Source organism: Chenopodium album, chromosome 12 (assembly GCF_948465745.1).
Source record: "Chenopodium album chromosome 12, dcCheAlbu1.1, whole genome shotgun sequence".
Lineage (NCBI taxonomy): Eukaryota > Viridiplantae > Streptophyta > Magnoliopsida > Caryophyllales > Amaranthaceae > Chenopodium > Chenopodium album.
Window position 1 is genome coordinate 49,293,646 of NC_137845.1, and position 16,189 is coordinate 49,309,834.

General features: G+C 30.5%; 1 long non-coding RNA gene and 1 other non-coding gene across 5 annotated transcripts; both read right to left on the minus strand.

Annotated features, from left to right (window-relative positions):
- Positions 1-4,922: 4,922 nt before the first annotated feature.
- On the minus strand, positions 4,923-11,116 carry LOC145570571 (uncharacterized). Of its 4 annotated transcripts, none has more exons than XR_014096503.1 (6): positions 10,382-11,116; positions 8,742-8,825; positions 8,573-8,650; positions 8,284-8,455; positions 7,484-7,538; positions 4,923-5,273 (listed from the first exon to the last, which is right to left on the minus strand). It is a non-coding gene; the product is annotated as an uncharacterized LOC145570571 (long non-coding RNA). The 4 variants fall into 4 exon arrangements; XR_014096504.1 differs by having other exon boundaries at positions 7,484-7,563; XR_014096505.1 differs by lacking the exon at positions 4,923-5,273 and adding an exon at positions 9,074-9,135 and having other exon boundaries at positions 5,284-8,455.
- Positions 11,117-15,050: 3,934 nt separating this feature from the next.
- On the minus strand, positions 15,051-15,123 carry TRNAK-UUU (transfer RNA lysine (anticodon UUU)). Its single transcript has one exon. It is a non-coding gene; the product is annotated as a tRNA-Lys (tRNA).
- Positions 15,124-16,189: the final 1,066 nt, after the last annotated feature.

A 16,189-nucleotide genomic window follows, 5' to 3' on the forward strand; every position in this document is an offset into this window, starting at 1 on the left:
TTCAATCCTTTTCTTCACATACTCTTCCAGATTCTCATCCTTCTCTAGCAATGAAAACACCTTGCTAAGAAGTACACGGCTTTCGTTGTCGATTTCTACCAAACGATCAAGCAAATTCCTCACCTCCCCTGCCTCGACAGGGGATGTTGTTTCTGATGTGTTATCTTGAGGGCTAAATCTTTTTTTCATCGATAGTTTTAGCTTATAAATCATATTGCGGTCTTTAACACTAGATTCTGGTAACGAAAGGCCTCGTCGAACTTGCTTATTGCCTTCCTCGGCGAAGATTTCCTCAGCCATGTCGATCAAATATATGTAAAGATGAACAATTCAGAGCTTTTTTGTGGCAATTTGTATTTGGTTGGGTTGTTCTACACTAAAATCTTTATAGAAGAAGCAATACATTTTATGTTTGACGATATCTTAGCAATTAATTAGTTGTTGATGAAGTCTTCTCTTAGAAATGTAGACAAGTTGATTTTTAAATACAATAACATCTTTGTTTCTTGCACGATTATGATGTAGAAATGGTTTGCACTTCTGCTTTAATTTAAGGCAAATGTTAAACTTAACATGTCATGACTCATGAGTCATGACCATAAAATTAATCACGATATGTGAAGAGCTATTTTATATTCCCATTCGAACTCAAATGTGACACATGAATTATGCTCGATTTTTATAAATTTATACTTCTCTATTTCCTTTGTCTCAAATTGTTTTAAAATTTTCTTTTATTTTCTCATTTATAACTGTTGCCATCAAATTTAATAATTGACATTGATAGTTTATTCGTATATGAGAAAAAATAATGTCATGTTCATGATTTTTTGTTAAATTTGTTTCAACATGTATGTTTATGATAACAATACTTTAGCCAATAATAATTGCATAGAAGCTTTGGTAAATATGGAGTTAATAATGCCAATACTAAAATTATAGATACTAGATGAAGCCCGTGCGATACACGGTTTGTTTGAATTTTTTTAAATAAATTTTTTGTATATATATTTATGTGCTAAAATTTGTTATATATTTAGATAAAATTTCTGATAGCAAAAAATAATATATATATTTAATTAATTTAAACTGGAAAATCTCATTCGCCAATTTTGCTTACATGTCATTTAAATTATTTAATTTTAAAAGAAATTAATAATATCGTATTTAATTGGCTACCAATAAAATTTATTATCCTACATGGAGCGCTGAAAAAATTAAATTCTACGTGGCTCTCTAAAAACTCGGGAAAAAACTCTCCTTATATATATATATTAGATTGATATTATAATATTTATGCTTGTGAGAACGAATAGTTGTATCATGAATTGATCAATTTCCCTCATTGCAATCTTTTCATATCTTTGATTAGATTATAGTGTATTTTAACACCTACTATCTTGTACAAGTAATCAATTGTAAATTATTTACCTTGACCTTGTATTGTTATGCAATTGATTCCTTAGCTGCACACTATTTAACTATTGCAATAGGTTGACAAACATGATAAAGAGACCGTGTTAATTAAAAGAGAATGGAGGAAATACAATTCGTAATAACTAATACGTAGTACTTCATATGAAGTATTGAAAAAAAAAAAAAAAGAAGAAAAGAAAGAAAAACAAACCTTTGTGGTGGAACGAAGATGAGCCTAAGATATATTTGCCTATTTGGGCCTGAAGTAGATGCTGGGGCTGGATATGAGGCCCAATAGTAAATTGATGCAAAAAATAGGGATTATTTAAACAGGCTAATACCATTGTTCAAAATACACCACCAGTTCAAAACCATTCATAAAACTTAAAAAATTGGGGTGGCTTAAAACTTAAAATATGGCAACCTACGAATTTATATCTGGTAAAGAAAATGTTTTGATCCACAGAGGAGAACATACAACACATCTAGACTAACTAGTACCTAGATGATAAAGATCCAAGCTCCAATTCATAAACCTTGCTTGACACAATTTGGGGTCACAGAATGAGATTTGCCCTTTGCCTTGAGACCGTCCCTGTTTCTCAAAATGAGAAACACAATTTGTAACTCAAAGTAGCGGTTTTAGGCATGAAAAGTAAAATAGAAAGACATTTATTTACGACTTTGTCATTTGAAAAACATTGCTTGTTTCTCATATTGTTGATGGATTGGATAAATTTCTTGATCTACCCTATCACCATCTTTGTTCCGTAAGCAGCTAATTAGTGTGCCATTTATCATGTTTCTTTCATGAGAGATGTAATAAACAGGAAGTTCGCTACTATATAATGTCACTTATTTACCGACAATCAGTGGAGATCCAGGATTTCTAACTAGGGGTGGCTAACATAAAACAATAAGGAAAAATAATGTAGAAATGAACTATAGTATATATTATCGTTTAATAATTAGCTTTAAATTTTAAACATTGATTTTGATAAGTTAATACTCGTAGTATACTTTTGTATCTACTCCGTATTTATCATTCATAAGGTTAAAAACCACGAAGTATATGGTAATTTATACTAGTATACTACAATGGCGGTTCTAGGAATTAGTCGTTATGGGTTTAGACCTCCAATTGCATACAATGAAAAGTGATAATTTAGTTGTGCACAATAGTACTCCGTACATGTCAATTTGAGGAGTTGAAGGTTTATATTGAGGCAGATCGGAGACATCAATCTGAATTAAATTTGGGGAGGAGAAAAGCAGACGATTTTATGGTTTGAACACATGATCTTTCCAAAAATATTCTAAACCTTTCATCTCCAAGCTGTAAAAAGGCCAAAATATATTTATATTAACATTTACTATTTCACGTCATTTAATCAATATCCATTTCAATTAATAATTTTTCAACGTCAATCAACAATTTCACCACTTCAATCAATAAATTTACTACTTTAATCAACAAATTAACAGCTTAAATCAACAATTTTACAAGTTCCATCAACAATTTTGAGATGCAATTCAACAATATTGGTATATTAAAACTTCACTCAATTCTACAACCTCAAGTTTTCAATCAATAATTTTACAAATAACTAACAAACTTACGACTTCAAAAAAAATTAAAAATCAAACCTTCTTAAAATTTTAAGCCCCCACCATTACACCACTGGGTGCATACCAGTGTACTGCAATGTTTTCTATTTAACCCTTTTATTTAAAAAAAAATTTATTCCGATTTTTTTCCCAGATCTATTATAAGGCTCCGTTCACATCACCTTATTTTTGCTAAACTGAAATTATTTTTCCTAAACTGAAATTATTTTTACTAAATTGCTATTATATTTCTTTTTTAAGTTTACTGATTTTTGCTGAACTGAACTTATTTTTACTGGACTGAAATTGTTTTTGCTGAACTGAACTTATTTTTACTGGACTGAAATTATTTTTGCTGAACTGAACTTATTTTTACTGGACTGAAAGTATTTTTGCTGAACTTAAATTATTTTTACTGAACTGAAATTATTTTTGCTAAACTGAAATTATTTTTACTGATTTTCTATTATATTTCTTCTTTAGCTTTACTAATTTTTTCTGAATTGAAATTATTTTTGCTGAATTAACTTATTTTAACTGAACTGAAATTAATTTTACTAAATATTATTTTTTGAGGTGAAGTGACAGGGTCTATGTTTAGCTGAACCCACTGAATCCATACTGGATTCGCAACTGGTATACTATTTATAAAAATAAAATATAAAACTATGAAATTATTTTATATAATATAAATTATTATTGCTTTACTCATAAATATATTACTTACCAAATAAATATGTGCATTGAAATTAAAAGTGCAATAAAAATGGGAAGAATTTCATCAAATGAAGAAGTCTTTAAGAATAGATGTAGTTTATATTTTTCGGTATGTTTGATACCATGTATGGTTATAAAAAAAAAATAAAAGTATAAGAATATATGTTTTATAATTTAAAAATCATAAATTCTACTATTTTATAATATTCTACAACTTAAATGAGAGCCATTTAAAGGAAAAAAAAAAAATTGGATGAATAGAAAATTAATTATGCACAAATATAAGTATAAGTATAAGTAGTTTATTTTTTAAAAAATAAAAATTCAAAACTTTAAGAGACCAGTTATATACTACGTATATGACATTTAAGATAACAAATCTCTTTGAACAACCTTTTGTTTCAGGGTTGTGCCTTCATGAGTCCGCCCCTGACCGACAATATATTTGATCTTCAAATGACTTCTACCATCGTTGTTTTTATTTATTACTAGTTGAGCCATCGCACGCAATGCGCGCAATAGCCCAATAAATACGAATGGAGTATTATTAATTTTAATTTATAATAGATGTGTTACTAATTCGATTTAGTTGTAGGTTGGGTTAGGGTTTAGTTTTGATAATTGATGTTAAATTCTTTATGCGCTCGATAGCCCAATAAAGTAGAACTAAGTGTTGATAATTTGTAGTATAAGCAAATGTGTGTGTAATAGTTATTGCTATAGTTATTGTTAGAAATTATTGCTATTGTGAAAAAAAAAAAAAAGGTGTTTTGTTATTAGCAAAAGCATAGAGAAAATACAAAAGGAACTTTCAATGTATAATTTGAATATATCAACCCAAATGAAACTACAAGTATTCCCTCCCTCAAAAAAAAAAAAAAAAAAAAAAAAAAAAAAAAAAAAAAAAAAAAAAAAAACCTACAAGTATTAAACTTTGATGAAGTGGTATTCACATAAGCTGTAAAGGGAATTTTGAAATAAACCACCAAAAAAAAAAAAAATGTGTCCACTGCAGAATAATTATGGACCATTTTCTTCTTAATTTTTTTTTACAGATTTTCAAGAGTCTCAAGCATTAAAACTTGAACAAGATATCATATCTGCATGTAATAGTGAAAGGCAAGAACAAAATTCATCTATCAAGAGTGGCATTGATTGTATTCAGCCATACACAGTGCAATACTAAAATCATTACAATGCATATACATGACAAAATGATAACTGATATTATGGGATGGTTCAATACATTCGTTAATAACAATTAAATAGGTTAAGTATCTTTTCTAAGTAGCAAATAAATAGTAGTATAAATAATTGAAAGCAATAGGATACATATTTTTCTCAACTGTTCTATAGCATTGATAAACCAAATAGACATCGCCAAAAATCCTCATACAAAACAGTCATCCAATTATGATGGAAATTTGAGTCGCCTCTCAAAATCACAAGATAGAAGAGTACTCAACTACTCATATTATAGTATTAGTAGGTGATTTACACAAGTCCTTGGGTGAGAAAATAGCCACTTATTCCTGAAAAACACCAAAAAAAAAAAAAAAAAAAAAAAAAAAAACATATGCAGAATAGATAAGCAAAATTTTACCCAAAATGAGACATTTTCAACACCTGCAAATCTGCAATAATCTACACTATTCATAAAATAAATATAATTACCAAATACGAAAATTATACAATACTCAGATGTTCATTAAACAATTCCTACATAGTGTACATTAAATTATCTAATTAGAGCCACAGTTAAGGGTATAGACAGGCAAGCACTCATGGTTCAACTTTTAAAATTGATACAAAGCTTATTCATTATTCTACACACCCCTCTATTGCACGACATGCTTAAGGAGCAAAAAAGGATTGACATATCAATAAGACTTACAAGGACACATGATAAAACATTCATATGAATTCCAAGTATAAGCTACGCAAGCATACAACACAATTAACTTCCCATAGTACACTCCTTAGCAACATTGACCAATGAATGTCTAATATACATAATACCCCTAAACAGAATACAGTTATATATGATTGTATAACAACTATTTTGTAACACTTGTGCTTTCCTAGGATCACCGGAAAATTATCAGATATTTTGACGTACCTTGGATCTTTATTGCAATACATCAAATATCCAATTGATGAATTGAGCATAACAAGAAAGCCAACAAGAATATACATGATATCTATCTTCCACGGTAAAACACCTATTATAACCACATATCAAATCTATCCTTTTATCTACAGCAAAAAGACTAGAGAGCAAGAAGAGGACTCAGCTTTTGGAAGGGGATATAACATAATGGTCATTAAGGTGCGACGTGCATCATTTTTAGACTGACTCTCTCTTTCTCAAGGACACAAATAAAGAAAATTATGATAAAAATTAACAACAAAAAAATATTAGCAACATTAATTTTAGTAATTTGATTTAGCAATAGCATTAACTACACTCAATTTGTGTTTATTTTTAACTTTTGTTTATAACTTGTGTTTCTTAAGTACACTCAAAACTTGTTATAAGTTCCAAATTCAAGATACACTCCAAATCCAAAACCCATCCTTGGGTTTCACTGCTCCTACTCCATTCTTGCGATGAGATTGCAAGACGCACAACCCATCTTCTTCACGATTGTAAAGTTGATATTTACTTGAATGGAGAATATAGAGTACATAGTGTTTGTTTCAGTGGGTGTAGCTTTATTTCATCCCTATTGAAAAATCAAAGTGAAAGAGAATGAAACACCATAGAGGGGAGAGAGACAACCTGAAGATTGAATGGTTAGAGAGTTCAATAGTTGTGAGGAAAAAAACTAATTTGGACTGAAAGGACAATTGCAAAAAAAAAAAAAATGGCGAGGGCAAATTCGAAACGACACTAATTATTTCTACAATAACACATACTCTTGTTTTCTAAAGGGTTGTAGATATAATACTTGACAAACTACATATGACAAACACATTAAAATTCAAAGCAATGGCATAAACCTCAACGAATGAAACTAAACACACAAAAGTACAGAACACACGAATAAGCCAAGACATTTTCCCTCCCCCACAAGTCAATGGGTTGTTCTACTCCTTCAATACTATTAACTATTTAAAAAAGTTGGTGCAAATAAACCCCAATAAAACTAATTGGAAATTAATTAAGTCATAATCCTAGCAATTATAGTAATCAATCCTCAAAAGATTATAAGTTTATAAGTAATATTTTAATACCCAAAAATTCGATTAAAACCGCAAAAGAGGAGATAAAAACCCCTCAAATCCTCTGAAACTCTCAAGTCTTAATCAATCACCAGATTCCACCAGACTTCATATGTCCTCAATTTAAAACCTAAAAATAATCATAAAGTCAACTAAAACCCCATTATCTTAACATAATCTAACATAATGGGCATTTAATTCCAAGTTTCAACATTTAAATTTCCCAAAAAAAAAAAAAAAAAAAAAAGGATATCAAAAATCTCAAGCTCATTAATAGGTTCAACTGCATACTCATCGCCGACGATAGTAAATTTCCTCATTTTATTATAGGTAATCTAATCCATGCGGTTCAACATGACTTTCGATTTTATAATTGATTTCAATAGTAGTATTTTTTCGATCCCAAGTATCTCTTTTTTAAGCCAAGAAAAATAACCCAGTTCATCCCACACATATAACCCAATTAATCTCACATTATAACCCAAATTATAGGAAAAAAAGCAAAAAATAATTGTACCTTAATTGAGTGAACACAAGGCTACGATTCTCCATAGCTTTTACGATCCACCCCTCTGATTTCAACACAATTAATCAGACCTAACAAAAGATAACGCAAAGCGATATACCCAACATAAAAAACAAACATATGAATAACCAACATCAGAGTAACCCTTCGGAAAACATTTCAATGATATATTGATAGGCTGAGAGTAACCCACTGCCCTAACTCTCTGCATTAAGAGACTATGCCATCAATTATTTTGTCCTCTAAGTTATTGGTGACTTATAAAGGCAGGAACCAAGCATATTAAAACAACAATCCAAACCACGATTAGAAAAAGCAATCAACAGTGCAGGACAATTTATGAACCTAAGCAAAATAATAGAACCCATCTCTAATTATTCCGATAAAATACTCAGCATATGGCACAACCTACAACAAGTGCAAATGATAGCTTTCATTACAGGATAAAATCTAATCAGATTCATCAAAATTATCAGTGGTAATCAAAGCATGTAGGCCATCATTTGTGTTTCTACTTTTACAATCCAGAACTGTTTACCTAGCTTCTATGTTAAGTGATGGGTTACCAGTGAGGGAAAACCCCATATGGTGAGATCTGAGTTTTTTTTAATGCTTCTAAATTCTATCAATTTGGTATTAGAATCCGGATTGCAATTTTTAGTGCTAAGCAACAACAGATATATTTCCTTCAAAATTCTTAAGTTCATAGTTAACACACATTTACACATGGATTACCTATATTACAGAATGGTGACACTATGATGTGATAAATTTATGGAAAGAGAAATTACCAGACATATTGTAATATGCCATTAGACCATGAGTATAGCATGTCAAACCCATACATGAAAAGCCTGGTTAGTAAATCTGATTTTTCTAAACTTCTTCTCAGCTGGATTCTTCACCACATGCCTGCATAGGTAAAAGGTGATGGAATGCTTTCTTTATGCTGGCATCCTCATCCTGGTTCAGCAATTGTCAACAAAAAATAATAAGAATGAAGGCTATATTGTGAATTTGATATTCATGAAACATGTACATTCAAGAATTAGAGTGCAAACAAGCAAACACATCATTCACCTTATGATTCTTTTTTAAAGATCGAAGGCACTCTCTCATTTGCTTTGCTTTTGTAATAGGCTTAACTGGCAAAATACTCTGCAAGTCGTATATAAATACATCAAAATAATGGCAAATTCTAAATATATAGATTAACTTCACAGCTATGCCCATCTTAACAAGAATCCACCTTCTTCTCCTTAACAATGGGTTCAGAAGGTTTTCCAGCAATGGGATCTTCTAGAGGCAACCCAAGATTGCATCTTCTTTCAGCCTGTGAAACCAAGGGAAAGAAAAATGTCAGGTTACCACTGGTCCTCAATATTCAACTAAATAGATCCAATAATTTTAAGGCCAGAAACTTCAAGATGGCACTTAGAGGGGTAAACAGATAGTACAGTAAAAAAAAAAAAAAAAGAAGTGTTGCAGAGATATTTAAGCTTGAAATCTTGCAATCAGGACCTTCTGGTCTAACTAAATTAATCGTAAAGGTGTACAACAAGGCGGATAAGATATTAGAACCTTGTCTTTTTCCAGCTTTTTTTCAAATTTTTTCCAAGCCTTTTTTCTTTACCTTCCTCCAACTGCCAAAAGCAATACACATTAATACAAGAACCATGTCCTTTTTTCACTGAAGAAGATTAGCAAGCATAATCAAGTACACATTGATTAAAACTGTTTTCTCTCATTATCTTCTTCAAAACGCTTTGCCTCAAGAAGTTTTTTTACTATTCGAATCCTCTCCTATAAACATTTCAAGCAATTGTTAGAAGTACATGACAACATTGAATTTTTTTTTTTTTTTTTTTTGGACAAGAACATTGAATAAATTAACTACTCGCTTTGCTAGAACTTTTATACTATGGTTTTCAACACATAGTGAAATAACAATCAACATTTTAGGAGCTATCAAACTTATTTATGAGATATTTTCCAATTTTTCGTATGAAATGCTTAACGTAGCATTAAACTAACTCCATTGAAAGAATGTACTATACAATAACCAAAACACAAATAGATTAAACCAAGGCTAATAACAAATTACCATCTTAATAGATCAGCCACAAATTAAATAAAATCCGCCATCTTAAATCACAGTAATTATTCACATAATCCCACAATCAGTAAATGAATTGATATTTGAATTAAAGTGTGTGCTTTTTTTTTTGGGGGGGGGGGGGGGGGGGCTGAAATGCTCAATAACACAATCAGAGTCCAAATCACCAAATAAACAGATCAGCCAAAAATTCAATCCACTATTTTTAATCACATTAATTATTCACATAATACCACAATTGCTTATTGAATTGATGATTGAACTAAAGTGTTTTATTTATTTTTTTTTGGCTGAAATTGTCAATAACACACAATCCAAATTATCATCTAAACACATCAGCCCAAAATTCGATCCACTATCTAAAATCACATTTATCATTCACATAATCCCACAATCACTAACAGAATTTATAATTGTTTTTTTTTTTTAAATTCCCGATAAAACACAATCAGAATCCAAATTACCATCAAAACAGATCAGCCAAAAATTCAATCCACATTATCTTAAATCACATTAATCATTCACATAATCCCACAATCACCAATAATACGATGCATTGTAGTCTGGACATAGACATCCCTCCCAGATACATACAAACCAACATAAGATTGATGTTAAAACACTTTGACACATATACCCAAGAAACAACACCCTATGCTTTGAAAAAATTCAGCCTTTGCTACATTAAGCAATTAGTTCCTGCTTCAAAATGTGATTAAAAAAAGGATGATTAATTCTTCATCAACCCCAAATATTATTGCCATTAGACATACCATGGGAAACTGGGGAGGAGGAGGATAGAAAGTATGATTGAGAGGAGGATACTGATGAAGAAGCGAAGGCAAATATCTGTAATTGGTGCCATAGAATCCTTTATTCTCATCTAAGGTCCAATTCTACACAGTAAGAAATACTCGAAGATTGGCGTCATATTTGAACTTGGAGCTTTGACACACTCTCGGTTAAGTATTGACTTGAGAAATGAGAATTTTGTGAAATGAGAATCAGATCTGTTAGCAACGCAAACAAACAACCCCTCACCTTCTCTCTTAACATCCCACGTTCAACAAAGCAACAGGGCAGCTCCCCCAACAGTCTCAGCCACCAATTACCTCCTTGCTCCAACCGCCACCAACATCACCAGCCAACACCAATTCACTGCCGATTCAGCACAAATGCCATTCGGCACCCAATCTCATTAATTTCGGTATCCAAATTTTTAATTTAGAACTCCAATTGGACACCTTGATGTGAGTGCGCTCACGAGGACACGGTGACGAACCCAATTGACCTTCTTGGTGGGTATCACGAGCCTCCACCTGGGTTTGGTTTGAGCCGTTGACATTGATGGAACTTGACAATCGAACGGCGATGATGAATGTTTGTGATGGTGCGAAACATGGGATTATTCCCCATACCCCATTCAAGTCCAGCCAAAATATCCAAAGAAGCTGACCCTCTTTTTCATTTTTTAGGAAATTTAATCGGGAGAGAGAGAGGAAGAGGAAATTAAGTAATTTTCTCCTTTGTTTTACAGCAGTCAACATTCAACAAGGGCAACGGGATAAAAAAGAAATAAAGAAAAAAGGAAAAAAAAAAAGCAAGGGTAAAAGAGTCACTACACTGTAGAATTGAAACAGTAACACATGTTGTGGGATTTGAAAGGATAGAGATATATAGCACACTAGATTTTTTTTTTTTTTTTTTTTGACATTTTTGACAACCATCACACTAGTCTCTTTCATCATTAAACGAGAGACAAATATCTTATCGTATTTTATTGTATGATATGATTTTTTGCATTGTCAATTAGGCCTAAATGTTTTTACATTAATTACTAATTGAATTAAAACTATGATAAAAATTTCATACATTGATTACACGAATAAAAGCATCTCTAATGGTATGTAAAAGGGATTTGCTCGCAAACTAAATAAAATAAAAAACATGTAGCTTACTATTGGAGCTAAATTATTGATGTAACCAGATTAAAAACAAGCTACGTTACTTGATTTTTCAATGAAAACTTTATCCACTTAATTAAATTATGACATGTGCTTGATAAAAACTATCTTAATAAAATAATTTTTTTTCCAAGCTTCAATATGCTATTGCTCACCATTAAAGCACTTTGTAGCTAAAATGGATATTAGCTATAAAATTTAATGTGTCAAGGTAAGTTACGAGGTATCGTAGCTTATTATAAAAAATTCTCTAATAAACAAGTTGGACAATAAAGAAAAAGGAAATGGTGGAAGTAATAGTGTCATAAAAATGATACAGTCATACATCATAATCAAACAATCGGTGATCTTTCCCTTAAAAAAAAAAAAAAAAACCCGGTGATCTTTACTCATATGGATTCAACTGCCTTCTACTTACTAATTAAGTGATACCGAAAAGAAAGAAAAAACACACACAATTATAATTATTCAATTCAATAATTGTAGTACATACCAAACATAAATAGATTGAGATATGTAAAATCCCATAAATTATTCCAAAAACTTTTGTATACATCCGGTTTACACTAATATTAGTGTATATCAAGCAATATAAGGGTAACTTTAAGCCAATTTAAGGTAACTTTTTGCTCTTTTTTAGATAACTTTGAACATAATATGATTTTTTTTTTTTTTTTATAAATAGAATAAGAAAAATTTTATAAGGGTTATAAAATTACTTTCAATCATTAATAATTGAATTTTAATCATTTAAAATGTGATTCTTTACCAATAAAGCGTAGATTATTTTTATTTGAATTGGGTAACTTTTATACATATTCGAGTAACTTTTGCTCATTTCAAGGGTAACTGTTGATCACTTTGAAAGATCTTTATAATGGATGTACAATAATTATTATACACCCGATTTTTATAAAAGTTTGTGTAATTATCTTCTTTATAATCTTTCAAAGTGCTTTTATTTCTATATTTGAAAGGATGAAAAATGATTTCATTGATTAAATGTAGTCAACCGACACTTACAAACTTCCTAAAAAAACTAAAATTCCAACACAAGTACACATCACCTTTGAACTAATTACATCGCAGATTCGATCAACGATAGCCTTGATTAAAAACTTTATCCGAAGCAATACAATATGTAAATTACCATGTATTAATTTGGTTGAAATCCACTGATGCGTTGTTGTTTGAGTAAAAATACTCATATTGTGTTTTGGATACTTTCGGAGATTTAAAACTCTAGTTTTTCAATCATATCCAAATGAACATATAAAGAAAATAAACATAACAAATTAACCACCATCTTAAAAAAGGATCTGTTAATTGAAAGCGATTAAACATATTTGGGGCTTGCCACCAGTAAGAATATCATTGGAAGCCCCTAAAAAGATACACAATTGAGACTAGAGTAGGAGAGAAAAGAGAGAAGTGTGAAGGAAAACTTTCAAAAGAAAAGAAAAATCTAGCAATAGAGGCTAGAAAAATCATTTCTAAGAATAAACCTTAGAGGTAATCAGAAAAACCCTCCTAAAGAGAATACCGGAGGATTACAACTAATTTTTACTTTGCCAAGCTAGGTTGTAGTAGTAGAAGGACAACCAATTTGACTACCACTACTAATATTTCTAACTTTGAACCTGTCATTCCTTTTTTCCTCCTCCAATTCATTATTTTCTATTATACTCTTATTAGTACTATAAGAATCATAATTACTTGAATTATCATCTCCCTTAATCACCTCATTAAGATTAGATTCACCTTCATGACAAGCAAGGACTTGTTCAACAAGTTGCCACATCCTACTAACTTTTGGATCTTCAATTCTCCTCTTCACGTAAGTTTCAAGATTCTCGTCTTTCTCCAACAATGAAAACACCTTACCAAGAAGCTCCCGGCTTTCGTTGTCGATTTCGACTAAACGTTGGAGCAAATTTCTCACCTCCCCCGCCCCGTCAGGAGATGGGGTTGGTGCGCCTACTTGTGGACTAAACCGTCGCTTCATCGATAGTGTTAGCTTGTAAATTGTGCTGTGGTGATTAGTACCATATTTTGGCAACTCTAGATGATGAGCTTGTATGTTGCTCTCTTTGTGTAAGTTGTTTTTCTCGGTCATCTTGAAAAAAAAAAAAAATTGGAACAAATAAGAATTTGTGTTATGGATGAAATATGACAACAAAAAAATTTAGGATTTATATAGGAAATATTGTTTGGAATTTTAAACAAAATTATTTATAAAGGAGAAGCAATACGTAGTCTTAGGTTTGACTAGTAATCAACGAGTTGTTACTCCGTAAAAGAATAGAAATCTATATACTTACTAGTTTTGTGCCCCGTGCGATACTCGGGTTGTTTATTGAATTTTAAAATAAATTTTTAATCTATATGTCAAATTTTAAAATATATCAATTAGTTAGGAATTGATGTGCTTTTGTAACGATTTGCTATCTAGTATGTATGTAATGACTAAAGATAATGTTGGTGGAAATGTTCGATTTAATTTAATACATTACAAAAATAAAAAAAAAAATTAGCAAAAAATAAATTAAATAAAATAAATGTTTAAAACCTGTTGGGTTGGCCCGAACCCAAAACTTAGGGCAACGGTTGAACATTTCTTGACTCGTAACCTGAACTGATCCATCTAAGATGACTCATGACTCAACCCTAATTGACAGGTCTACAGAATAATAAAATTCTATTGATTGTGAAGTATATTATTTTAATCGATTAGTATATATTATAAATGGATGTTTTACGCTTTAAATTAATTCCTTCGCTAAAAAAAATATTATGATATAAAAAATAAATTTTTATGATAATTTATGATAATTATAATCTAATAATATTTTTGAATAAAATTATAATTCAATTTGTTTATCTAAAATTTTGGTATTTTATTGAAAATAAAACTCTAAACTAACAATTTTATTCTAAAATTCTATCCAAATAGAATTCTAAACTAATTTTTATTTTATTTTATGAAGTCTATTTATATCTATACAACGTGGTGCAACACTTAGCCAAAAATTGAAATGCCAAGTGTCGCTGCCTCGTGACCTCACTAAAAGTTTAGCTTTATAATATTAGTTATATAATTACGTAATATTTATGATTTATGAAAACATCGTTGTTTCTAGTACATGTTGATTAGTTATTAGTTGGTTGAATACTTCATACTTGAATGATAGTATTATTTGTTGGTTAGTTTGAGTCCTTTTTCTTTTTTGTAAGGTATTGTATTATAATTAGTGTATTACTGTACCATAATTCTTCCATTCCTTTTTCTTTTTTGTTGGTAAGTGGTTATATATTTCCGTTTTTAATTTTCAAATCCCTGTTATGATTTTCAAGAGGCCAATTAAGAAGGGGGACTTTGGAATATTCCACAACTATCTAGTTCGATGAAATTCGACCCTTTGATAAACTATTCTTATCTTAAAAAATAGAACATCAAAAAGAAAATTAAAACTATAAACGCTGTCTGTGGGGACTGAACCCACGACCACATGGTTAAAAACCACGCGCTCTACCACTGAGCTAAGAAGGTCACATTCATAATCTTTCCGTTTTAAAATACTTGGTCCATTTCTCCATGCACGGAGTTTTAGGAGAAATTGGAGAAAGTAATAAAATATGGAGGTAGTGGGGTAGATGAAAGAATAAAAAAATTGTAAAAAGCAAAAGTAGTGGAGAGAATTGGAGGAGAGAATATGAAATTTATAAAATATAATTTATGTTGGTTCTATTAAGTGATAAAAATGAATTAAATATATTGTAAAATCTTTCCAAATAAGGAAATGGAGCAAGTATTTAAAAACGGCCGAAAAAGAAAGATGAACCAAGTATTTAAAAATGGAGGGAGTAATTATTATACTCCGTAGCATCTACTGGAAATCACTTAAGAGTTACAGAGTATATGAAAGTGATTTCCAGTACTCGTCTATTTTGGTCCAGACTACAACGATTTGTACCTAAAACAATAACAATGATGGCCAAGATGACAGATAGGTAAGCTAACATTTATTTCCTTAAATAATTGGCCAAACTCTGGCTTGATCTATACCATCATACCAACGACTTTGTTAGGAGAAAATACAAGTTTTATCTTCATATAATTTTTTTTTTTTTAAAAAAAAGTGTTTATCTAGTGACAATTATGTAAATAAGTCAATAATTTCAATTAATGCGGGTTCCTTAAATATTGATTTATTTACGAAAGTATTGTTATTTTTTTTTTCTTTTTTTAAGGAAAGGAGGACTTAAATTACGATATCCCTACCTTATAAAAAGTTCAAAAGAACTCTTTAAATAGTGTGATGCCTTTTTTACCCCTAAAAATGTTTATTTACTAATATACCGATTTATGTCATATTAACTTATTAAGTGTGTTTATGGTCTTTATGATTCCTATACTTGTTTCTCTTCTTTAGTCTCCCTTCCCTTTTAACCTTTTCCTCTCTTTTAAACCCCCTTTTTCTCTCTCCTTCCTCCTTTACTTCCCTACTCTCGTTCTCTCCTCCATTGAAGCGAATGAGTCCTCTATTAAAGCGCCTGCTGATGGATAAAATCCACGTTGTTACTATTTTCTTAAATTAAATAAAATAAAATAAAATA